The sequence below is a fragment of the Carassius gibelio genome, chromosome B19, assembly GCF_023724105.1.
Source record: "Carassius gibelio isolate Cgi1373 ecotype wild population from Czech Republic chromosome B19, carGib1.2-hapl.c, whole genome shotgun sequence".
Taxonomy (NCBI): domain Eukaryota; kingdom Metazoa; phylum Chordata; class Actinopteri; order Cypriniformes; family Cyprinidae; genus Carassius; species Carassius gibelio.
Window position 1 is genome coordinate 3,304,283 of NC_068414.1, and position 23,039 is coordinate 3,327,321.

Here is a 23,039-nt window from a genome sequence, read left to right on the forward strand (position 1 = left end):
CCAAACAAAGATCTCATCTGCTCCTCTAGCCCTATCGGCGACTCGTGCACTTCGAGCATTCTTAGTGACGGCGCAAGTTGCTGACTGCTGACTGCGTTGGTGGTATAGTGGTGAGCATAGCTGCCTTCCAAGCAGTTGGAGAGAGCAGTGCGCATGTCCTTTGGCTCGGGCTGACGTCGAAGCAGAACTCCCTCTGTGACCTGTGCCTCCACCCAAAACTTTTGGATGGAATAATTTCGGATGGACCCATCATTAGCTGAAGTCGCATAACACTTGCAACACTACCGGTAGCAGGGGTCATTGTTTGGACTCTTTTTTTTTTTTTTTTTTTTTTTAATTGCGCTTTAAACAAAAAGTATTGTGTCAATGCAACTGAACAACATTTATTAGGAACACAGTGCGTCAAAAAGCTACTGACTTCCGCCTGCGTTGGTGGTATAGTGGTGAGCATAGCTGCCTTCCAAGCAGTTGACCCGGGTTCGATTCCCGGCTAACGCATGTCCTTTGGCTCGGGCTGACGTCGAAGCAGAACTCCTTCTGTGACCTGCGACTCCAACCAAACATTTTGGATGGATCATTCGGAAGACGAAAAGAACCAGCTCTCCCCGTCGGGGAATCGAACCCCGGTCTTCCGCGTGACAGGCGGAGATACTGTCCACTATACTAACGAGGAGCCATGCATGCTGCCGTTTCTCCCCTTACTGACGGCACTGCACTGACATACCTAAACAATGCATGGCTTCTTCTGACGCAGACCCAGCCCTAGCACCGTAAAATTTCTGATGGACCCATCATTAGCTGAAGTCGCATAACACTTGCAACACTACCCGTAGCAGGGGTCATTGTTTGGACTCTTTTTTTTTTTTTTTTTTTTTTTTTTAATTGCGCTTTAAACAAAAAGTATTGTGTCAATGCAACTGAACAACATTTATTAGGAACACAGTGCGTCAAAAAGCAAAATGACAGTTAAAGGCATTTCGTTATTGAACTCTTTGATGACATCATTCAGCTAAGTTCAGTTTAAATAGTATCTGTGCAATAATTTGCAATCAAGTCAACGATATCGCTGTACATGAAGTGTCCCCAGCTCCGCCTGCCAGAAGCGACAGAGGGAAGAAACCAAAACTCGATCGGTGAAAGGATGGAGAAAAAACCCGGTGAGAAACCAGGCTCAGTCGGGGAGACAGTTCTCCCCTTGTCAGACGAAACCAGTAGATCAGCTCCAGGCTGCAGGAATGTCAGACTGTGCAGAAGAATCATCTGTTTCCTGTGGTCTTGTCCAGGTGGTCTTTACAAGGGATTTGTATCTGCGGCTCATCTAGTTGTCACGGTCTCCGCTGTGTTTCTGGGCCATAGAGGTCCTTTCTAGGTGTTGATCCACCATCTTCTCTGGATACGGACTGGATCCGGGTGACTGAAGCGGATACAGACTGGATCTGGTGGCTACGGTGACCTCGGAATAAGGGATTTCTTTAAAAGACTTTTTTTTTCATATAAGATTTTATCCAACTTTTCAGATAGAGGCATGAGAAAGAGATTGCCTTGATTGGGCTTTTGGTTATTGGTGGACCGAGAGGACTTTTTTGAGTTTTACTCCTCCCTTTTGGAGTGGGGGGGGGGGGGGGTGCTGACGAAACACATGTGGGCAGGCATTGTCACCCTTGATGACCCTTGGCGAGCGTAGTAGTTTAACAGAGGCAGCGCACAGGCCCGAGGGTTTGGAGACACAGCTCGAGTTTCTCTTCATTGTCGCATAAATCTTTCGCCTTTTACTAAAGATTTCCGTGGAGGGGAACTTTTGCGAGTGACCTGTATTTTTGGGTGCTCTGCTCACAGCAGAGCTACATCGAAATGTCAAGAGCAGAATCAGTTTGACCGTCCGGCAGCATGCTGCGAGAGGGCTTGCCACTGGTCATCGTCTGAATAGGCACTCTCTGCGTTTGACCACTTCGTGTTTATTTAGCCGGATGGGAAGGCAGCGCTTTCTTGTACGTGACGGGATGCAAATTCTTGAAGGCTCTCTTTAGTGACGGGTCCAAACAAAGATCTCATCTGCTCCTCTAGCCCTATCGGCGACTCGTGCACTTCGAGCCTTCTTAGTGACGGCGCAAGTTGCTGACTGCTGACTGCGTTGGTGGTATAGTGGTGAGCATAGCTGCCTTCCAAGCAGTTGACCCGGATTCGATTCCCGGCCAACGCATGTCCTTTGGCTCGGGCTGACGTCGAAGCAGAACTCCCTCTGTGACCTGTGCCTCCACCCAAAACTTTTGGATGGAATAATTTCGGATGGACCCATCATTAGCTGAAGTCGCATAACACTTGCAACACTACCCGTAGCAGGGGTCATTGTTTGGACTCTTTTTTTTTTTTTTTTTTTTTTTTTAATTGCGCTTTAAACAAAAAGTATTGTGTCAATGCAACTGAACAACATTTATTAGGAACACAGTGCGTCAAAAAGCAAAATGACAGTTAAAGGCATTTCGTTATTGAACTCTTTGATGACATCATTCAGCTAAGTTCAGTTTAAATAGTATCTGTGCAATAATTTGCAATCAAGTCAACGATATCGCTGTACATGAAGTGTCCCCAGCTCCGCCTGCCAGAAGCGACAGAGGCAAGAAACCAAAACTCGATCGGTGAAAGGATGGAGAAAAAACCCGGTGAGAAACCAGGCTCAGTCGGGGAGACAGTTCTCCCCTTGTCAGACGAAACAGGTAGATTAGCTCCAGGCTGCAGGAATGTCAGACTGTGCAGAAGAATCATCTGTTTCCTGTGGTCTTGTCCAGGTGGTCTTTACAGGGGATTTGTATCTGCGGCTCATCTAGTTGTCACGGTCTCCGCTGTGTTTCTGGGCCATAGAGGTCCTTTCTAGGTGTTGATCCACCATCTTCTCTGGATACGGACTGGATCCGGGTGACTGAAGCGGATACAGACTGGATCTGGTGGCTACGGTGACCTCGGAATAAGGGATTTCTTTAAAAGACTTTTTTTTTCATATAAGATTTTATCCAACTTTTCAGATAGAGACATGAGAAAGAGATTGCCTTGATTGGGCTTTTGGTTATTATAGGCACTCTCTGCGTTTGACCACTTCGTGTTTATTTAGCCGGATGGGAAGGCAGCGCTTTCTTGTACGTGACGGGATGCAAATTCTTGAAGGCTCTCTTTAGTGACGGGTCCAAACAAAGATCTCATCTGCTCCTCTAGCCCTATCGGCGACTCGTGCACTTCGAGCCTTCTTAGTGACGGCGCAAGTTGCTGACTGCTGACTGCGTTGGTGGTATAGTGGTGAGCATAGCTGCCTTCCAAGCAGTTGACCCGGATTCGATTCCCGGCCAACGCATGTCCTTTGGCTCGGGCTGACGTCGAAGCAGAACTCCCTCTGTGACCTGTGCCTCCACCCAAAACTTTTGGATGGAATAATTTCGGATGGACCCATCATTAGCTGAAGTCGCATAACACTTGCAACACTACCCGTAGCAGGGGTCATTGTTTGGACTCTTTTTTTTTTTTTTTTTTTTTTTTTAATTGCGCTTTAAACAAAAAGTATTGTGTCAATGCAACTGAACAACATTTATTAGGAACACAGTGCGTCAAAAAGCTACTGACTTCCGCCTGCGTTGGTGGTATAGTGGTGAGCATAGCTGCCTTCCAAGCAGTTGACCCGGGTTCGATTCCCGGCCAACGCATGTCCTTTGGCTCGGGCTGACGTCGAAGCAGAACTCCTTCTGTGACCTGCGACTCCAACCAAACATTTTGGATGGATCATTCGGAAGACGAAAAGAACCAGCTCTCCCCGTCGGGGAATCGAACCCCGGTCTTCCGCGTGACAGGCGGAGATACTGTCCACTATACTAACGAGGAGCCATGCATGCTGTCGTTTCTCCCGTTACTGACGGCACTGCACTGACATACCTAAACAATGCATGGCTTCTTCTGATGCAGACCCAGCCCTAGCACCGTAAAATTTCTGATGGACCCATCATTAGCTGAAGTCGCATAACACTTGGAACACTACCCGTAGCAGGGGTCATTGTTTGGACTCTTTTTTTTTTTTTTTTTTTTTTAAATTGCGCTTTAAACAGAAAGTATTGCGTCAATGCAACTGAACAACATTAATTAGGAACACAGTGCGTCAAAAAGCAAAATGACAGTTAAAGGCATTTCGTTATTGAACTCTTTGATGACATCATTCAGCTAAGTTCAGTTTAAATAGTATCTGTGCAATAATTTGCAATCAAGTCAACGATATCGCTGTACATGAAGTGTCCCCAGCTCCGCCTGCCAGAAGCGACAGAGGGAAGAAACCAAAACTCGATCGGTGAAAGGATGGAGAAAAAACCCGGTGAGAAACCAGGCTCAGTCGGGGAGACAGTTCTCCCCTTGTCAGACGAAACAGGTAGATTAGCTCCAGGCTGCAGGAATGTCAGACTGTGCAGAAGAATCATCTGTTTCCTGTGGTCTTGTCCAGGTGGTCTTTACAGGGGATTTGTATCTGCGGCTCATCTAGTTGTCACGGTCTCCGCTGTGTTTCTGGGCCATAGAGGTCCTTTCTAGGTGTTGATCCACCATCTTCTCTGGATACGGACTGGATCCGGGTGACTGAATCGGATACAGACTGGATCTGGTGGCTACGGTGACCTCGGAATAAGGGATTTCTTTAAAAGACTTTTTTTTTCATATAAGATTTTATCCAACTTTTCAGATAGAGGCATGAGAAAGAGATTGCCTTGATTGGGCTTTTGGTTATTATAGGCACTCTCTGCGTTTGACCACTTCGTGTTTATTTAGCCGGATGGGAAGGCAGCGCTTTCTTGTACGTGACGGGATGCAAATTCTTGAAGGCTCTCTTTAGTGACGGGTCCAAACAAAGATCTCATCTGCTCCTCTAGCCCTATCGGCGACTCGTGCACTTCGAGCATTCTTAGTGACGGCGCAAGTTGCTGACTGCTGACTGCGTTGGTGGTATAGTGGTGAGCATAGCTGCCTTCCAAGCAGTTGGAGAGAGCAGTGCGCATGTCCTTTGGCTCGGGCTGACGTCGAAGCAGAACTCCCTCTGTGACCTGTGCCTCCACCCAAAACTTTTGGATGGAATAATTTCGGATGGACCCATCATTAGCTGAAGTCGCATAACACTTGCAACACTACCGGTAGCAGGGGTCATTGTTTGGACTCTTTTTTTTTTTTTTTTTTTTTTTAATTGCGCTTTAAACAAAAAGTATTGTGTCAATGCAACTGAACAACATTTATTAGGAACACAGTGCGTCAAAAAGCTACTGACTTCCGCCTGCGTTGGTGGTATAGTGGTGAGCATAGCTGCCTTCCAAGCAGTTGACCCGGGTTCGATTCCCGGCTAACGCATGTCCTTTGGCTCGGGCTGACGTCGAAGCAGAACTCCTTCTGTGACCTGCGACTCCAACCAAACATTTTGGATGGATCATTCGGAAGACGAAAAGAACCAGCTCTCCCCGTCGGGGAATCGAACCCCGGTCTTCCGCGTGACAGGCGGAGATACTGTCCACTATACTAACGAGGAGCCATGCATGCTGCCGTTTCTCCCCTTACTGACGGCACTGCACTGACAAACCTAAACAATGCATGGCTTCTTCTGACGCAGACCCAGCCCTAGCACCGTAAAATTTCTGATGGACCCATCATTAGCTGAAGTCGCATAACACTTGCAACACTACCCGTAGCAGGGGTCATTGTTTGGACTCTTTTTTTTTTTTTTTTTTTTTTTTTTAATTGCGCTTTAAACAAAAAGTATTGTGTCAATGCAACTGAACAACATTTATTAGGAACACAGTGCGTCAAAAAGCAAAATGACAGTTAAAGGCATTTCGTTATTGAACTCTTTGATGACATCATTCAGCTAAGTTCAGTTTAAATAGTATCTGTGCAATAATTTGCAATCAAGTCAACGATATCGCTGTACATGAAGTGTCCCCAGCTCCGCCTGCCAGAAGCGACAGAGGCAAGAAACCAAAACTCGATCGGTGAAAGGATGGAGAAAAAACCCGGTGAGAAACCAGGCTCAGTCGGGGAGACAGTTCTCCCCTTGTCAGACGAAACAGGTAGATTAGCTCCAGGCTGCAGGAATGTCAGACTGTGCAGAAGAATCATCTGTTTCCTGTGGTCTTGTCCAGGTGGTCTTTACAGGGGATTTGTATCTGCGGCTCATCTAGTTGTCACGGTCTCCGCTGTGTTTCTGGGCCATAGAGGTCCTTTCTAGGTGTTGATCCACCATCTTCTCTGGATACGGACTGGATCCGGGTGACTGAAGCGGATACAGACTGGATCTGGTGGCTACGGTGACCTCGGAATAAGGGATTTCTTTAAAAGACTTTTTTTTTCATATAAGATTTTATCCAACTTTTCAGATAGAGACATGAGAAAGAGATTGCCTTGATTGGGCTTTTGGTTATTATAGGCACTCTCTGCGTTTGACCACTTCGTGTTTATTTAGCCGGATGGGAAGGCAGCGCTTTCTTGTACGTGACGGGATGCAAATTCTTGAAGGCTCTCTTTAGTGACGGGTCCAAACAAAGATCTCATCTGCTCCTCTAGCCCTATCGGCGACTCGTGCACTTCGAGCCTTCTTAGTGACGGCGCAAGTTGCTGACTGCTGACTGCGTTGGTGGTATAGTGGTGAGCATAGCTGCCTTCCAAGCAGTTGGAGAGAGCAGTGCGCATGTCCTTTGGCTCGGGCTGACGTCGAAGCAGAACTCCCTCTGTGACCTGTGCCTCCACCCAAAACTTTTGGATGGAATAATTTCGGATGGACCCATCATTAGCTGAAGTCGCATAACACTTGCAACACTACCGGTAGCAGGGGTCATTGTTTGGACTCTTTTTTTTTTTTTTTTTTTTTTTTAATTGCGCTTTAAACAAAAAGTATTGTGTCAATGCAACTGAACAACATTTATTAGGAACACAGTGCGTCAAAAAGCTACTGACTTCCGCCTGCGTTGGTGGTATAGTGGTGAGCATAGCTGCCTTCCAAGCAGTTGACCCGGGTTCGATTCCCGGCCAACGCATGTCCTTTGGCTCGGGCTGACGTCGAAGCAGAACTCCTTCTGTGACCTGCGACTCCAACCAAACATTTTGGATGGATCATTCGGAAGACGAAAAGAACCAGCTCTCCCCGTCGGGGAATCGAACCCCGGTCTTCCGCGTGACAGGCGGAGATACTGTCCACTATACTAACGAGGAGCCATGCATGCTGTCGTTTCTCCCGTTACTGACGGCACTGCACTGACATACCTAAACAATGCATGGCTTCTTCTGATGCAGACCCAGCCCTAGCACCGTAAAATTTCTGATGGACCCATCATTAGCTGAAGTCGCATAACACTTGGAACACTACCCGTAGCAGGGGTCATTGTTTGGACTCTTTTTTTTTTTTTTTTTTTTTTAAATTGCGCTTTAAACAGAAAGTATTGCGTCAATGCAACTGAACAACATTAATTAGGAACACAGTGCGTCAAAAAGCAAAATGACAGTTAAAGGCATTTCGTTATTGAACTCTTTGATGACATCATTCAGCTAAGTTCAGTTTAAATAGTATCTGTGCAATAATTTGCAATCAAGTCAACGATATCGCTGTACATGAAGTGTCCCCAGCTCCGCCTGCCAGAAGCGACAGAGGGAAGAAACCAAAACTCGATCGGTGAAAGGATGGAGAAAAAACCCGGTGAGAAACCAGGCTCAGTCGGGGAGACAGTTCTCCCCTTGTCAGACGAAACCAGTAGATCAGCTCCAGGCTGCAGGAATGTCAGACTGTGCAGAAGAATCATCTGTTTCCTGTGGTCTTGTCCAGGTGGTCTTTACAAGGGATTTGTATCTGCGGCTCATCTAGTTGTCACGGTCTCCGCTGTGTTTCTGGGCCATAGAGGTCCTTTCTAGGTGTTGATCCACCATCTTCTCTGGATACGGACTGGATCCGGGTGACTGAAGCGGATACAGACTGGATCTGGTGGCTACGGTGACCTCGGAATAAGGGATTTCTTTAAAAGACTTTTTTTTTCATATAAGATTTTATCCAACTTTTCAGATAGAGGCATGAGAAAGAGATTGCCTTGATTGGGCTTTTGGTTATTGGTGGACCGAGAGGACTTTTTTGAGTTTTACTCCTCCCTTTTGGAGTGGGGGGGGGGGGTGCTGACGAAACACATGTGGGCAGGCATTGTCACCCTTGATGACCCTTGGCGAGCGTAGTAGTTTAACAGAGGCAGCGCACAGGCCCGAGGGTTTGGAGACACAGCTCGAGTTTCTCTTCATTGTCGCATAAATCTTTCGCCTTTTACTAAAGATTTCCGTGGAGGGGAACTTTTGCGAGTGACCTGTATTTTTGGGTGCTCTGCTCACAGCAGAGCTACATCGAAATGTCAAGAGCAGAATCAGTTTGACCGTCCGGCAGCATGCTGCGAGAGGGCTTGCCACTGGTCATCGTCTGAATAGGCACTCTCTGCGTTTGACCACTTCGTGTTTATTTAGCCGGATGGGAAGGCAGCGCTTTTTTGTACGTGACGGGATGCAAATTCTTGAAGGCTCTCTTTAGTGACGGGTCCAAACAAAGATCTCATCTGCTCCTCTAGCCCTATCGGCGACTCGTGCACTTCGAGCCTTCTTAGTGACGGCGCAAGTTGCTGACTGCTGACTGCGTTGGTGGTATAGTGGTGAGCATAGCTGCCTTCCAAGCAGTTGACCCGGATTCGATTCCCGGCCAACGCATGTCCTTTGGCTCGGGCTGACGTCGAAGCAGAACTCCCTCTGTGACCTGTGCCTCCACCCAAAACTTTTGGATGGAATAATTTCGGATGGACCCATCATTAGCTGAAGTCGCATAACACTTGCAACACTACCCGTAGCAGGGGTCATTGTTTGGACTCTTTTTTTTTTTTTTTTTTTTTTTTTAATTGCGCTTTAAACAAAAAGTATTGTGTCAATGCAACTGAACAACATTTATTAGGAACACAGTGCGTCAAAAAGCAAAATGACAGTTAAAGGCATTTCGTTATTGAACTCTTTGATGACATCATTCAGCTAAGTTCAGTTTAAATAGTATCTGTGCAATAATTTGCAATCAAGTCAACGATATCGCTGTACATGAAGTGTCCCCAGCTCCGCCTGCCAGAAGCGACAGAGGCAAGAAACCAAAACTCGATCGGTGAAAGGATGGAGAAAAAACCCGGTGAGAAACCAGGCTCAGTCGGGGAGACAGTTCTCCCCTTGTCAGACGAAACAGGTAGATTAGCTCCAGGCTGCAGGAATGTCAGACTGTGCAGAAGAATCATCTGTTTCCTGTGGTCTTGTCCAGGTGGTCTTTACAGGGGATTTGTATCTGCGGCTCATCTAGTTGTCACGGTCTCCGCTGTGTTTCTGGGCCATAGAGGTCCTTTCTAGGTGTTGATCCACCATCTTCTCTGGATACGGACTGGATCCGGGTGACTGAAGCGGATACAGACTGGATCTGGTGGCTACGGTGACCTCGGAATAAGGGATTTCTTTAAAAGACTTTTTTTTTCATATAAGATTTTATCCAACTTTTCAGATAGAGACATGAGAAAGAGATTGCCTTGATTGGGCTTTTGGTTATTATAGGCACTCTCTGCGTTTGACCACTTCGTGTTTATTTAGCCGGATGGGAAGGCAGCGCTTTCTTGTACGTGACGGGATGCAAATTCTTGAAGGCTCTCTTTAGTGACGGGTCCAAACAAAGATCTCATCTGCTCCTCTAGCCCTATCGGCGACTCGTGCACTTCGAGCCTTCTTAGTGACGGCGCAAGTTGCTGACTGCTGACTGCGTTGGTGGTATAGTGGTGAGCATAGCTGCCTTCCAAGCAGTTGGAGAGAGCAGTGCGCATGTCCTTTGGCTCGGGCTGACGTCGAAGCAGAACTCCCTCTGTGACCTGTGCCTCCACCCAAAACTTTTGGATGGAATAATTTCGGATGGACCCATCATTAGCTGAAGTCGCATAACACTTGCAACACTACCGGTAGCAGGGGTCATTGTTTGGACTCTTTTTTTTTTTTTTTTTTTTTTTTTATTGCGCTTTAAACAAAAAGTATTGTGTCAATGCAACTGAACAACATTTATTAGGAACACAGTGCGTCAAAAAGCTACTGACTTCCGCCTGCGTTGGTGGTATAGTGGTGAGCATAGCTGCCTTCCAAGCAGTTGACCCGGGTTCGATTCCCGGCCAACGCATGTCCTTTGGCTCGGGCTGACGTCGAAGCAGAACTCCTTCTGTGACCTGCGACTCCAACCAAACATTTTGGATGGATCATTCGGAAGACGAAAAGAACCAGCTCTCCCCGTCGGGGAATCGAACCCCGGTCTTCCGCGTGACAGGCGGAGATACTGTCCACTATACTAACGAGGAGCCATGCATGCTGTCGTTTCTCCCGTTACTGACGGCACTGCACTGACATACCTAAACAATGCATGGCTTCTTCTGATGCAGACCCAGCCCTAGCACCGTAAAATTTCTGATGGACCCATCATTAGCTGAAGTCGCATAACACTTGGAACACTACCCGTAGCAGGGGTCATTGTTTGGACTCTTTTTTTTTTTTTTTTTTTTAAATTGCGCTTTAAACAGAAAGTATTGCGTCAATGCAACTGAACAACATTAATTAGGAACACAGTGCGTCAAAAAGCAAAATGACAGTTAAAGGCATTTCGTTATTGAACTCTTTGATGACATCATTCAGCTAAGTTCAGTTTAAATAGTATCTGTGCAATAATTTGCAATCAAGTCAACGATATCGCTGTACATGAAGTGTCCCCAGCTCCGCCTGCCAGAAGCGACAGAGGGAAGAAACCAAAACTCGATCGGTGAAAGGATGGAGAAAAAACCCGGTGAGAAACCAGGCTCAGTCGGGGAGACAGTTCTCCCCTTGTCAGACGAAACAGGTAGATTAGCTCCAGGCTGCAGGAATGTCAGACTGTGCAGAAGAATCATCTGTTTCCTGTGGTCTTGTCCAGGTGGTCTTTACAGGGGATTTGTATCTGCGGCTCATCTAGTTGTCACGGTCTCCGCTGTGTTTCTGGGCCATAGAGGTCCTTTCTAGGTGTTGATCCACCATCTTCTCTGGATACGGACTGGATCCGGGTGACTGAAGCGGATACAGACTGGATCTGGTGGCTACGGTGACCTCCGAATAAGGGATTTCTTTAAAAGACTTTTTTTTTCATATAAGATTTTATCCAACTTTTCAGATAGAGGCATGAGAAAGAGATTGCCTTGATTGGGCTTTTGGTTATTGGTGGACCGAGAGGACTTTTTTGAGTTTTACTCCTCCCTTTTGGAGTGGGGGGGGGGGGGGTGCTGACGAAACACATGTGGGCAGGCATTGTCACCCTTGATGACCCTTGGCGAGCGTAGTAGTTTAACAGAGGCAGCGCACAGGCCCGAGGGTTTGGAGACACAGCTCGAGTTTCTCTTCATTGTCGCATAAATCTTTCGCCTTTTACTAAAGATTTCCGTGGAGGGGAACTTTTGCGAGTGACCTGTATTTTTGGGTGCTCTGCTCACAGCAGAGCTACATCGAAATGTCAAGAGCAGAATCAGTTTGACCGTCCGGCAGCATGCTGCGAGAGGGCTTGCCACTGGTCATCGTCTGAATAGGCACTCTCTGCGTTTGACCACTTCGTGTTTATTTAGCCGGATGGGAAGGCAGTGCTTTCTTGTACGTGACGGGATGCAAATTCTTGAAGGCTCTCTTTAGTGACGGGTCCAAACAAAGATCTCATCTGCTCCTCTAGCCCTATCGGCGACTCGTGCACTTCGAGCCTTCTTAGTAACGGCGCAAGTTGCTAAATGCTGACTGCGTTGGTGGTATAGAGGTGAGCATAGCTGCCTTCCAAGCAGTTGACCCGGATTCGATTCCCGGCCAACGCATGTCCTTTGGCTCGGGCTGACGTCGAAGCAGAACTCCCTCTGTGACCTGTGCCTCCACCCAAAACTTTTGGATGGAATAATTTCGGATGGACCCATCATTAGCTGAAGTCGCATAACACTTGCAACACTACCCGTAGCAGGGGTCATTGTTTGGACTCTTTTTTTTTTTTTTTTTTTTTTAATTGCGCTTTAAACAAAAAGTATTGTGTCAATGCAACTGAACAACATTTATTAGGAACACAGTGCGTCAAAAAGCAAAATGACAGTTAAACGCATTTCGTTATTGAACTCTTTGATGACATCATTCAGCTAAGTTCAGTTTAAATAGTATCTGTGCAATAATTTGCAATCAAGTCAACGATATCGCTGTACATGAAGTGTCCCCAGCTCCGCCTGCCAGAAGCGACAGAGGCAAGAAACCAAAACTCGATCGGTGAAAGGATGGAGAAAAAACCCGGTGAGAAACCAGGCTCAATCGGGGAGACAGTTCTCCCCTTGTCAGACGAAACAGGTAGATCAGCTCCAGGCTGCAGGAATGTCAGACTGTGCAGAAGAATCATCTGTTTCCTGTGGTCTTGTCCAGGTGGTCTTTACAGGGGATTTGTATCTGCGGCTCATCTAGTTGTCACGGTCTCCGCTGTGTTTCTGGGCCATAGAGGTCCTTTCTAGGTGTTGATCCACCATCTTCTCTGGATACGGACTGGATCCGGGTGACTGAAGCGGATACAGACTGGATCTGGTGGCTACGGTGACCTCGGAATAAGGGATTTCTTTAAAAGACTTTTTTTTTCATATAAGATTTTATCCAACTTTTCAGATAGAGGCATGAGAAAGAGATTGCCTTGATTGGGCTTTTGGTTATTGGTGGACCGAGAGGACTTTTTTGAGTTTTACTCCTCCCTTTTGGAGTAGGGGGGGGGGGGTGCTGACGAAACACATGTGGGCAGGCATTGTCACCCTTGATGACCCTTGGCGAGCGTAGTAGTTTAACAGAGGCAGCGCACAGGCCCGAGGGTTTGGAGACACAGCTCGAGTTTCTCTTCATTGTCGCATAAATCTTTCGCCTTTTACTAAAGATTTCCGTGGAGGGGAACTTTTGCGAGTGACCTGTATTTTTGGGTGCTCTGCTCACAGCAGAGCTACATCGAAATGTCAAGAGCAGAATCAGTTTGACCGTCCGGCAGCATGCTGCGAGAGGGCTTGCCACTGGTCATCGTCTGAATAGGCACTCTCTGCGTTTGACCATTTCGTGTTTATTTAGCCGGATGGGAAGGCAGCGCTTTCTTGTACGTGACGGGATGCAAATTCTTGAAGGCTCTCTTTAGTGACGGGTCCAAACAAAGATCTCATCTGCTCCTCTAGCCCTATCGGCGACTCGTGCACTTCGAGCCTTCTTAGTGACGGCGCAAGTTGCTGACTGCTGACTGCGTTGGTGGTATAGTGGTGAGCATAGCTGCCTTCCAAGCAGTTGACCCGGATTCGATTCCCGGCCAACGCATGTCCTTTGGCTCGGGCTGACGTCGAAGCAGAACTCCCTCTGTGACCTGTGCCTCCACCCAAAACTTTTGGATGGAATAATTTCGGATGGACCCATCATTAGCTGAAGTCGCATAACACTTGCAACACTACCCGTAGCAGGGGTCATTGTTTGGACTCTTTTTTTTTTTTTTTTTTTTTTTTTTTTTTTAATTGCGCTTTAAACAAAAAGTATTGTGTCAATGCAACTGAACAACATTTATTAGGAACACAGTGCGTCAAAAAGCAAAATGACAGTTAAAGGCATTTCGTTATTGAACTCTTTGATGACATCATTCAGCTAAGTTCAGTTTAAATAGTATCTGTGCAATAATTTGCAATCAAGTCAACGATATCGCTGTACATGAAGTGTCCCCAGCTCCGCCTGCCAGAAGCGACAGAGGCAAGAAACCAAAACTCGATCGGTGAAAGGATGGAGAAAAAACCCGGTGAGAAACCAGGCTCAATCGGGGAGACAGTTCTCCCCTTGTCAGACGAAACAGGTAGATCAGCTCCAGGCTGCAGGAATGTCAGACTGTGCAGAAGAATCATCTGTTTCCTGTGGTCTTGTCCAGGTGGTCTTTACAGGGGATTTGTATCTGCGGCTAATCTAGTTGTCACGGTCTCCGCTGTGTTTCTGGGCCATAGAGGTCCTTTCTAGGTGTTGATCCACCATCTTCTCTGGATACGGACTGGATCCGGGTGACTGAAGCGGATACAGACTGGATCTGGTGGCTACGGTGACCTCGGAATAAGGGATTTCTTTAAAAGACTTTTTTTTTCATATAAGATTTTATCCAACTTTTCAGATAGAGGCATGAGAAAGAGATTGCCTTGATTGGGCTTTTGGTTATTGGTGGACCGAGAGGACTTTTTTGAGTTTTACTCCTCCCTTTTGGAGTGTGGGGGGGGGGGGTGCTGACGAAACACATGTGGGCAGGCATTGTCACCCTTGATGACCCTTGGCGAGCGTAGTAGTTTAACAGAGGCAGCGCACAGGCCCGAGGGTTTGGAGACACAGCTCGAGTTTCTCTTCATTGTCGCATAAATCTTTCGCCTTTTACTAAAGATTTCCGTGGAGGGGAACTTTTGCGAGTGACCTGTATTTTTGGGTGCTCTGCTCACAGCAGAGCTACATCGAAATGTCAAGAGCAGAATCAGTTTGACCGTCCGGGCAGCATGCTGCGAGAGGGCTTGCCACTGGTCATCGTCTGAATAGGCACTCTCTGTGTTTGACCACTTCGTGTTTATTTAGCCGGATGGGAAGGCAGCGCTTTCTTGTACGTGACGGGATGCAAATTCTTGAAGGCTCTCTTTAGTGACGGCTCCAAACAAAGATCTCATCTGCTCCTCTAGCCCTATCGGCGACTCGTGCACTTCGAGCCTTCTTAGTGACGGCGCAAGTTGCTGACTGCTGACTGCGTTGGTGGTATAGTGGTGAGCATAGCTGCCTTCCAAGCAGTTGACCCGGATTCGATTCCCGGCCAACGCATGTCCTTTGGCTCGGGCTGACGTCGAAGCAGAACTCCCTCTGTGACCTGTGCCTCCACCCAAAACTTTTGGATGGAATAATTTCGGATGGACCCATCATTAGCTGAAGTCGCATAACACTTGCAACACTACCCGTAGCAGGGGTCATTGTTTGGACTCTTTTTTTTTTTTTTTTTTTTTTTTTTTAATTGCGCTTTAAACAAAAAGTATTGTGTCAATGCAACTGAACAACATTTATTAGGAACACAGTGCGTCAAAAAGCAAAATGACAGTTAAAGGCATTTTGTTATTGAACTCTTTGATGACATCATTCAGCTAAGTTCAGTTTAAATAGTATCTGTGCAATAATTTGCAATCAAGTCAACGATATCGCTGTACATGAAGTGTCCCCAGCTCCGCCTGCCAGAAGCGACAGAGGCAAGAAACCAAAACTCGATCGGTGAAAGGATGGAGAAAAAACCCGGTGAGAAACCAGGCTCAGTCGGGGAGACAGTTCTCCCCTTGTCAGACGAAACAGGTAGATTAGCTCCAGGCTGCAGGAATGTCAGACTGTGCAGAAGAATCATCTGTTTCCTGTGGTCTTGTCCAGGTGGTCTTTACAGGGGATTTGTATCTGCGGCTCATCTAGTTGTCACGGTCTCCGCTGTGTTTCTGGGCCATAGAGGTCCTTTCTAGGTGTTGATCCACCATCTTCTCTGGATACGGACTGGATCCGGGTGACTGAAGCGGATACAGACTGGATCTGGTGGCTACGGTGACCTCGGAATAAGGGATTTCTTTAAAAGACTTTTTTTTTCATATAAGATTTTATCCAACTTTTCAGATAGAGACATGAGAAAGAGATTGCCTTGATTGGGCTTTTGGTTATTATAGGCACTCTCTGCGTTTGACCACTTCGTGTTTATTTAGCCGGATGGGAAGGCAGCGCTTTCTTGTACGTGACGGGATGCAAATTCTTGAAGGCTCTCTTTAGTGACGGGTCCAAACAAAGATCTCATCTGCTCCTCTAGCCCTATCGGCGACTCGTGCACTTCGAGCCTTCTTAGTGACGGCGCAAGTTGCTGACTGCTGACTGCGTTGGTGGTATAGTGGTGAGCATAGCTGCCTTCCAAGCAGTTGGAGAGAGCAGTGCGCATGTCCTTTGGCTCGGGCTGACGTCGAAGCAGAACTCCCTCTGTGACCTGTGCCTCCACCCAAAACTTTTGGATGGAATAATTTCGGATGGACCCATCATTAGCTGAAGTCGCATAACACTTGCAACACTACCGGTAGCAGGGGTCATTGTTTGGACTCTTTTTTTTTTTTTTTTTTTTTTTTTAATTGCGCTTTAAACAAAAAGTATTGTGTCAATGCAACTGAACAACATTTATTAGGAACACAGTGCGTCAAAAAGCTACTGACTTCCGCCTGCGTTGGTGGTATAGTGGTGAGCATAGCTGCCTTCCAAGCAGTTGACCCGGGTTCGATTCCCGGCCAACGCATGTCCTTTGGCTCGGGCTGACGTCGAAGCAGAACTCCTTCTGTGACCTGCGACTCCAACCAAACATTTTGGATGGATCATTCGGAAGACGAAAAGAACCAGCTCTCCCCGTCGGGGAATCGAACCCCGGTCTTCCGCGTGACAGGCGGAGATACTGTCCACTATACTAACGAGGAGCCATGCATGCTGTCGTTTCTCCCGTTACTGACGGCACTGCACTGACATACCTAAACAATGCATGGCTTCTTCTGATGCAGACCCAGCCCTAGCACCGTAAAATTTCTGATGGACCCATCATTAGCTGAAGTCGCATAACACTTGGAACACTACCCGTAGCAGGGGTCATTGTTTGGACTCTTTTTTTTTTTTTTTTTTTTTTTAAATTGCGCTTTAAACAGAAAGTATTGCGTCAATGCAACTGAACAACATTAATTAGGAACACAGTGCGTCAAAAAGCAAAATGACAGTTAAAGGCATTTCGTTATTGAACTCTTTGATGACATCATTCAGCTAAGTTCAGTTTAAATAGTATCTGTGCAATAATTTGCAATCAAGTCAACGATATCGCTGTACATGAAGTGTCCCCAGCTCCGCCTGCCAGAAGCGACAGAGGGAAGAAACCAAAACTCGATCGGTGAAAGGATGGAGAAAAAACCCGGTGAGAAACCAGGCTCAGTCGGGGAGACAGTTCTCCCCTTGTCAGACGAAACCAGTAGATCAGCTCCAGGCTGCAGGAATGTCAGACTGTGCAGAAGAATCATCTGTTTCCTGTGGTCTTGTCCAGGTGGTCTTTACAAGGGATTTGTATCTGCGGCTCATCTAGTTGTCACGGTCTCCGCTGTGTTTCTGGGCCATAGAGGTCCTTTCTAGGTGTTGATCCACCATCTTCTCTGGATACGGACTGGATCCGGGTGACTGAAGCGGATACAGACTGGATCTGGTGGCTACGGTGACCTCGGAATAAGGGATTTCTTTAAAAGACTTTTTTTTTCATATAAGATTTTATCCAACTTTTCAGATAGAGGCATGAGAAAGAGATTGCCTTGATTGGGCTTTTGGTTATTGGTGGACCGAGAGGACTTTTTTGAGTTTTACTCCTCCCTTTTGGAGTGGGGGGGGGGGGGGGGGTGCTGACGAAACACATGTGGGCAGGCATTGTCACCCTTGATGACCCTTGGCGAGCGTAGTAGTTTAACAGAGGCAGCGCACAGGCCCGAGGGTTTGGAGACACAGCTCGAGTTTCTCTTCATTGTCGCATAAATCTTTCGCCTTTTACTAAAGATTTCCGTGGAGGGGAACTTTTGCGAGTGACCTGTATTTTTTGGTGCTCTGCTCACAGCAGAGCTACATCGAAATGTCAAGAGCAGAATCAGTTTGACCGTCCGGCAGCATGCTGCGAGAGGGCTTGCCACTGGTCATCGTCTGAATAGGCACTCTCTGCGTTTGACCACTTCGTGTTTATTTAGCCGGATGGGAAGGCAGCGCTTTCTTGTACGTGACGGGATGCAAATTCTTGAAGGCTCTCTTTAGTGACGGGTCCAAACAAAGATCTCATCTGCTCCTCTAGCCCTATCGGCGACTCGTGCACTTCGAGCCTTCTTAGTGACGGCGCAAGTTGCTGACTGCTGACTGCGTTGGTGGTATAGTGGTGAGCATAGCTGCCTTCCAAGCAGTTGACCCGGATTCGATTCCCGGCCAACGCATGTCCTTTGGCTCGGGCTGACGTCGAAGCAGAACTCCCTCTGTGACCTGTGCCTCCACCCAAAACTTTTGGATGGAATAATTTCGGATGGACCCATCATTAGCTGAAGTCGCATAACACTTGCAACACTACCCGTAGCAGGGGTCATTGTTTGGACTCTTTTTTTTTTTTTTTTTTTTTTTTTAATTGCGCTTTAAACAAAAAGTATTGTGTCAATGCAACTGAACAACATTTATTAGGAACACAGTGCGTCAAAAAGCAAAATGACAGTTAAAGGCATTTCGTTATTGAACTCTTTGATGACATCATTCAGCTAAGTTCAGTTTAAATAGTATCTGTGCAATAATTTGCAATCAAGTCAACGATATCGCTGTACATGAAGTGTCCCCAGCTCCGCCTGCCAGAAGCGACAGAGGCAAGAAACCAAAACTCGATCGGTGAAAGGATGGAGAAAAAACCCGGTGAGAAACCAGGCTCAGTCGGGGAGACAGTTCTCCCCTTGTCAGACGAAACAGGTAGATTAGCTCCAGGCTGCAGGAATGTCAGACTGTGCAGAAGAATCATCTGTTTCCTGTGGTCTTGTCCAGGTGGTCTTTACAGGGGATTTGTATCTGCGGCTCATCTAGTTGTCACGGTCTCCGCTGTGTTTCTGGGCCATAGAGGTCCTTTCTAGGTGTTGATCCACCATCTTCTCTGGATACGGACTGGATCCGGGTGACTGAAGCGGATACAGACTGGATCTGGTGGCTACGGTGACCTCGGAATAAGGGATTTCTTTAAAAGACTTTTTTTTTCATATAAGATTTTATCCAACTTTTCAGATAGAGACATGAGAAAGAGATTGCCTTGATTGGGCTTTTGGTTATTATAGGCACTCTCTGCGTTTGACCACTTCGTGTTTATTTAGCCGGATGGGAAGGCAGCGCTTTCTTGTACGTGACGGGATGCAAATTCTTGAAGGCTCTCTTTAGTGACGGGTCCAAACAAAGATCTCATCTGCTCCTCTAGCCCTATCGGCGACTCGTGCACTTCGAGCCTTCTTAGTGATGGCGCAAGTTGCTGACTGCTGACTGCGTTGGTGGTATAGTGGTGAGCATAGCTGCCTTCCAAGCAGTTGACCCGGATTCGATTCCCGGCCAACGCATGTCCTTTGGCTCGGGCTGACGTCGAAGCAGAACTCCCTCTGTGACCTGTGCCTCCACCCAAAACTTTTGGATGGAATAATTTCGGATGGACCCATCATTAGCTGAAGTCGCATAACACTTGCAACACTACCCGTAGCAGGGGTCATTGTTTGGACTCTTTTTTTTTTTTTTTTTTTTTTTTTTTTTTTAATTGCGCTTTAAACAAAAAGTATTGTGTCAATGCAACTGAACAACATTTATTAGGAACACAGTGCGTCAAAAAGCAAAATGACAGTTAAAGGCATTTCGTTATTGAACTCTTTGATGACATCATTCAGCTAAGTTCAGTTTAAATAGTATCTGTGCAATAATTTGCAATCAAGTCAACGATATCGCTGTACATGAAGTGTCCCCAGCTCCGCCTGCCAGAAGCGACAGAGGCAAGAAACCAAAACTCGATCGGTGAAAGGATGGAGAAAAAACCCGGTGAGAAACCAGGCTCAATCGGGGAGACAGTTCTCCCCTTGTCAGACGAAACAGGTAGATCAGCTCCAGGCTGCAGGAATGTCAGACTGTGCAGAAGAATCATCTGTTTCCTGTGGTCTTGTCCAGGTGGTCTTTACAGGGGATTTGTATCTGCGGCTAATCTAGTTGTCACGGTCTCCGCTGTGTTTCTGGGCCATAGAGGTCCTTTCTAGGTGTTGATCCACCATCTTCTCTGGATACGGACTGGATCCGGGTGACTGAAGCGGATACAGACTGGATCTGGTGGCTACGGTGACCTCGGAATAAGGGATTTCTTTAAAAGACTTTTTTTTTCATATAAGATTTTATCCAACTTTTCAGATAGAGGCATGAGAAAGAGATTGCCTTGATTGGGCTTTTGGTTATTGGTGGACCGAGAGGACTTTTTTGAGTTTTACTCCTCCCTTTTGGAGTGTGGGGGGGGGGGTGCTGACGAAACACATGTGGGCAGGCATTGTCACCCTTGATGACCCTTGGCGAGCGTAGTAGTTTAACAGAGGCAGCGCACAGGCCCGAGGGTTTGGAGACACAGCTCGAGTTTCTCTTCATTGTCGCATAAATCTTTCGCCTTTTACTAAAGATTTCCGTGGAGGGGAACTTTTGCGAGTGACCTGTATTTTTGGGTGCTCTGCTCACAGCAGAGCTACATCGAAATGTCAAGAGCAGAATCAGTTTGACCGTCCGGCAGCATGCTGCGAGAGGGCTTGCCACTGGTCATCGTCTGAATAGGCACTCTCTGTGTTTGACCACTTCGTGTTTATTTAGCCGGATGGGAAGGCAGCGCTTTCTTGTACGTGACGGGATGCAAATTCTTGAAGGCTCTCTTTAGTGACGGCTCCAAACAAAGATCTCATCTGCTCCTCTAGCCCTATCGGCGACTCGTGCACTTCGAGCCTTCTTAGTGACGGCGCAAGTTGCTGACTGCTGACTGCGTTGGTGGTATAGTGGTGAGCATAGCTGCCTTCCAAGCAGTTGACCCGGATTCGATTCCCGGCCAACGCATGTCCTTTGGCTCGGGCTGACGTCGAAGCAGAACTCCCTCTGTGACCTGTGCCTCCACCCAAAACTTTTGGATGGAATAATTTCGGATGGACCCATCATTAGCTGAAGTCGCATAACACTTGCAACACTACCCGTAGCAGGGGTCATTGTTTGGACTCTTTTTTTTTTTTTTTTTTTTTTTTTTTAATTGCGCTTTAAACAAAAAGTATTGTGTCAATGCAACTGAACAACATTTATTAGGAACACAGTGCGTCAAAAAGCAAAATGACAGTTAAAGGCATTTTGTTATTGAACTCTTTGATGACATCATTCAGCTAAGTTCAGTTTAAATAGTATCTGTGCAATAATTTGCAATCAAGTCAACGATATCGCTGTACATGAAGTGTCCCCAGCTCCGCCTGCCAGAAGCGACAGAGGCAAGAAACCAAAACTCGATCGGTGAAAGGATGGAGAAAAAACCCGGTGAGAAACCAGGCTCAGTCGGGGAGACAGTTCTCCCCTTGTCAGACGAAACAGGTAGATTAGCTCCAGGCTGCAGGAATGTCAGACTGTGCAGAAGAATCATCTGTTTCCTGTGGTCTTGTCCAGGTGGTCTTTACAGGGGATTTGTATCTGCGGCTCATCTAGTTGTCACGGTCTCCGCTGTGTTTCTGGGCCATAGAGGTCCTTTCTAGGTGTTGATCCACCATCTTCTCTGGATACGGACTGGATCCGGGTGACTGAAGCGGATACAGACTGGATCTGGTGGCTACGGTGACCTCGGAATAAGGGATTTCTTTAAAAGACTTTTTTTTTCATATAAGATTTTATCCAACTTTTCAGATAGAGACATGAGAAAGAGATTGCCTTGATTGGGCTTTTGGTTATTATAGGCACTCTCTGCGTTTGACCACTTCGTGTTTATTTAGCCGGATGGGAAGGCAGCGCTTTCTTGTACGTGACGGGATGCAAATTCTTGAAGGCTCTCTTTAGTGACGGGTCCAAACAAAGATCTCATCTGCTCCTCTAGCCCTATCGGCGACTCGTGCACTTCGAGCCTTCTTAGTGACGGCGCAAGTTGCTGACTGCTGACTGCGTTGGTGGTATAGTGGTGAGCATAGCTGCCTTCCAAGCAGTTGGAGAGAGCAGTGCGCATGTCCTTTGGCTCGGGCTGACGTCGAAGCAGAACTCCCTCTGTGACCTGTGCCTCCACCCAAAACTTTTGGATGGAATAATTTCGGATGGACCCATCATTAGCTGAAGTCGCATAACACTTGCAACACTACCGGTAGCAGGGGTCATTGTTTGGACTCTTTTTTTTTTTTTTTTTTTTTTTTTAATTGCGCTTTAAACAAAAAGTATTGTGTCAATGCAACTGAACAACATTTATTAGGAACACAGTGCGTCAAAAAGCTACTGACTTCCGCCTGCGTTGGTGGTATAGTGGTGAGCATAGCTGCCTTCCAAGCAGTTGACCCGGGTTCGATTCCCGGCCAACGCATGTCCTTTGGCTCGGGCTGACGTCGAAGCAGAACTCCTTCTGTGACCTGCGACTCCAACCAAACATTTTGGATGGATCATTCGGAAGACGAAAAGAACCAGCTCTCCCCGTCGGGGAATCGAACCCCGGTCTTCCGCGTGACAGGCGGAGATACTGTCCACTATACTAACGAGGAGCCATGCATGCTGTCGTTTCTCCCGTTACTGACGGCACTGCACTGACATACCTAAACAATGCATGGCTTCTTCTGATGCAGACCCAGCCCTAGCACCGTAAAATTTCTGATGGACCCATCATTAGCTGAAGTCGCATAACACTTGGAACACTACCCGTAGCAGGGGTCATTGTTTGGACTCTTTTTTTTTTTTTTTTTTTTTTTAAATTGCGCTTTAAACAGAAAGTATTGCGTCAATGCAACTGAACAACATTAATTAGGAACACAGTGCGTCAAAAAGCAAAATGACAGTTAAAGGCATTTCGTTATTGAACTCTTTGATGACATCATTCAGCTAAGTTCAGTTTAAATAGTATCTGTGCAATAATTTGCAATCAAGTCAACGATATCGCTGTACATGAAGTGTCCCCAGCTCCGCCTGCCAGAAGCGACAGAGGGAAGAAACCAAAACTCGATCGGTGAAAGGATGGAGAAAAAACCCGGTGAGAAACCAGGCTCAGTCGGGGAGACAGTTCTCCCCTTGTCAGACGAAACCAGTAGATCAGCTCCAGGCTGCAGGAATGTCAGACTGTGCAGAAGAATCATCTGTTTCCTGTGGTCTTGTCCAGGTGGTCTTTACAAGGGATTTGTATCTGCGGC

At 46.9% G+C, this 23,039-nt stretch overlaps 14 non-coding genes across 14 annotated transcripts; 7 read left to right on the forward strand and 7 right to left on the reverse strand.

Annotated features, from left to right (window-relative positions):
* Positions 1-601: 601 nt before the first annotated feature.
* Positions 602-673, reverse strand: trnad-guc (transfer RNA aspartic acid (anticodon GUC)). Its single transcript has one exon. It is a non-coding gene; the product is annotated as a tRNA-Asp (tRNA).
* Positions 674-1,728: 1,055 nt separating this feature from the next.
* On the forward strand, positions 1,729-1,843 carry LOC127980582 (U5 spliceosomal RNA). Its single transcript, XR_008159598.1, has one exon. It is a non-coding gene; the product is annotated as a U5 spliceosomal RNA (small nuclear RNA).
* A 1,949-nt stretch (positions 1,844-3,792) lies between these two features.
* Positions 3,793-3,864, reverse strand: trnad-guc (transfer RNA aspartic acid (anticodon GUC)). Its single transcript has one exon. It is a non-coding gene; the product is annotated as a tRNA-Asp (tRNA).
* A 1,600-nt stretch (positions 3,865-5,464) lies between these two features.
* Positions 5,465-5,536, reverse strand: trnad-guc (transfer RNA aspartic acid (anticodon GUC)). Its single transcript has one exon. It is a non-coding gene; the product is annotated as a tRNA-Asp (tRNA).
* A 1,604-nt stretch (positions 5,537-7,140) lies between these two features.
* On the reverse strand, positions 7,141-7,212 carry trnad-guc (transfer RNA aspartic acid (anticodon GUC)). The gene has a single exon. It is a non-coding gene; the product is annotated as a tRNA-Asp (tRNA).
* A 1,049-nt stretch (positions 7,213-8,261) lies between these two features.
* On the forward strand, positions 8,262-8,376 carry LOC127980583 (U5 spliceosomal RNA). Its single transcript, XR_008159599.1, has one exon. It is a non-coding gene; the product is annotated as a U5 spliceosomal RNA (small nuclear RNA).
* Positions 8,377-10,313: 1,937 nt separating this feature from the next.
* On the reverse strand, positions 10,314-10,385 carry trnad-guc (transfer RNA aspartic acid (anticodon GUC)). The gene has a single exon. It is a non-coding gene; the product is annotated as a tRNA-Asp (tRNA).
* Positions 10,386-11,434: 1,049 nt separating this feature from the next.
* LOC127980584 (U5 spliceosomal RNA) lies at positions 11,435-11,549 on the forward strand. The gene has a single exon (XR_008159600.1). It is a non-coding gene; the product is annotated as a U5 spliceosomal RNA (small nuclear RNA).
* Positions 11,550-12,932: 1,383 nt separating this feature from the next.
* On the forward strand, positions 12,933-13,047 carry LOC127980585 (U5 spliceosomal RNA). The gene has a single exon (XR_008159601.1). It is a non-coding gene; the product is annotated as a U5 spliceosomal RNA (small nuclear RNA).
* Positions 13,048-14,440: 1,393 nt separating this feature from the next.
* LOC127980587 (U5 spliceosomal RNA) lies at positions 14,441-14,555 on the forward strand. Its single transcript, XR_008159603.1, has one exon. It is a non-coding gene; the product is annotated as a U5 spliceosomal RNA (small nuclear RNA).
* A 1,941-nt stretch (positions 14,556-16,496) lies between these two features.
* On the reverse strand, positions 16,497-16,568 carry trnad-guc (transfer RNA aspartic acid (anticodon GUC)). Its single transcript has one exon. It is a non-coding gene; the product is annotated as a tRNA-Asp (tRNA).
* Positions 16,569-17,623: 1,055 nt separating this feature from the next.
* LOC127980151 (U5 spliceosomal RNA) lies at positions 17,624-17,738 on the forward strand. Its single transcript, XR_008159189.1, has one exon. It is a non-coding gene; the product is annotated as a U5 spliceosomal RNA (small nuclear RNA).
* A 2,535-nt stretch (positions 17,739-20,273) lies between these two features.
* On the forward strand, positions 20,274-20,388 carry LOC127980588 (U5 spliceosomal RNA). The gene has a single exon (XR_008159604.1). It is a non-coding gene; the product is annotated as a U5 spliceosomal RNA (small nuclear RNA).
* Positions 20,389-22,328: 1,940 nt separating this feature from the next.
* trnad-guc (transfer RNA aspartic acid (anticodon GUC)) lies at positions 22,329-22,400 on the reverse strand. The gene has a single exon. It is a non-coding gene; the product is annotated as a tRNA-Asp (tRNA).
* Positions 22,401-23,039: the final 639 nt, after the last annotated feature.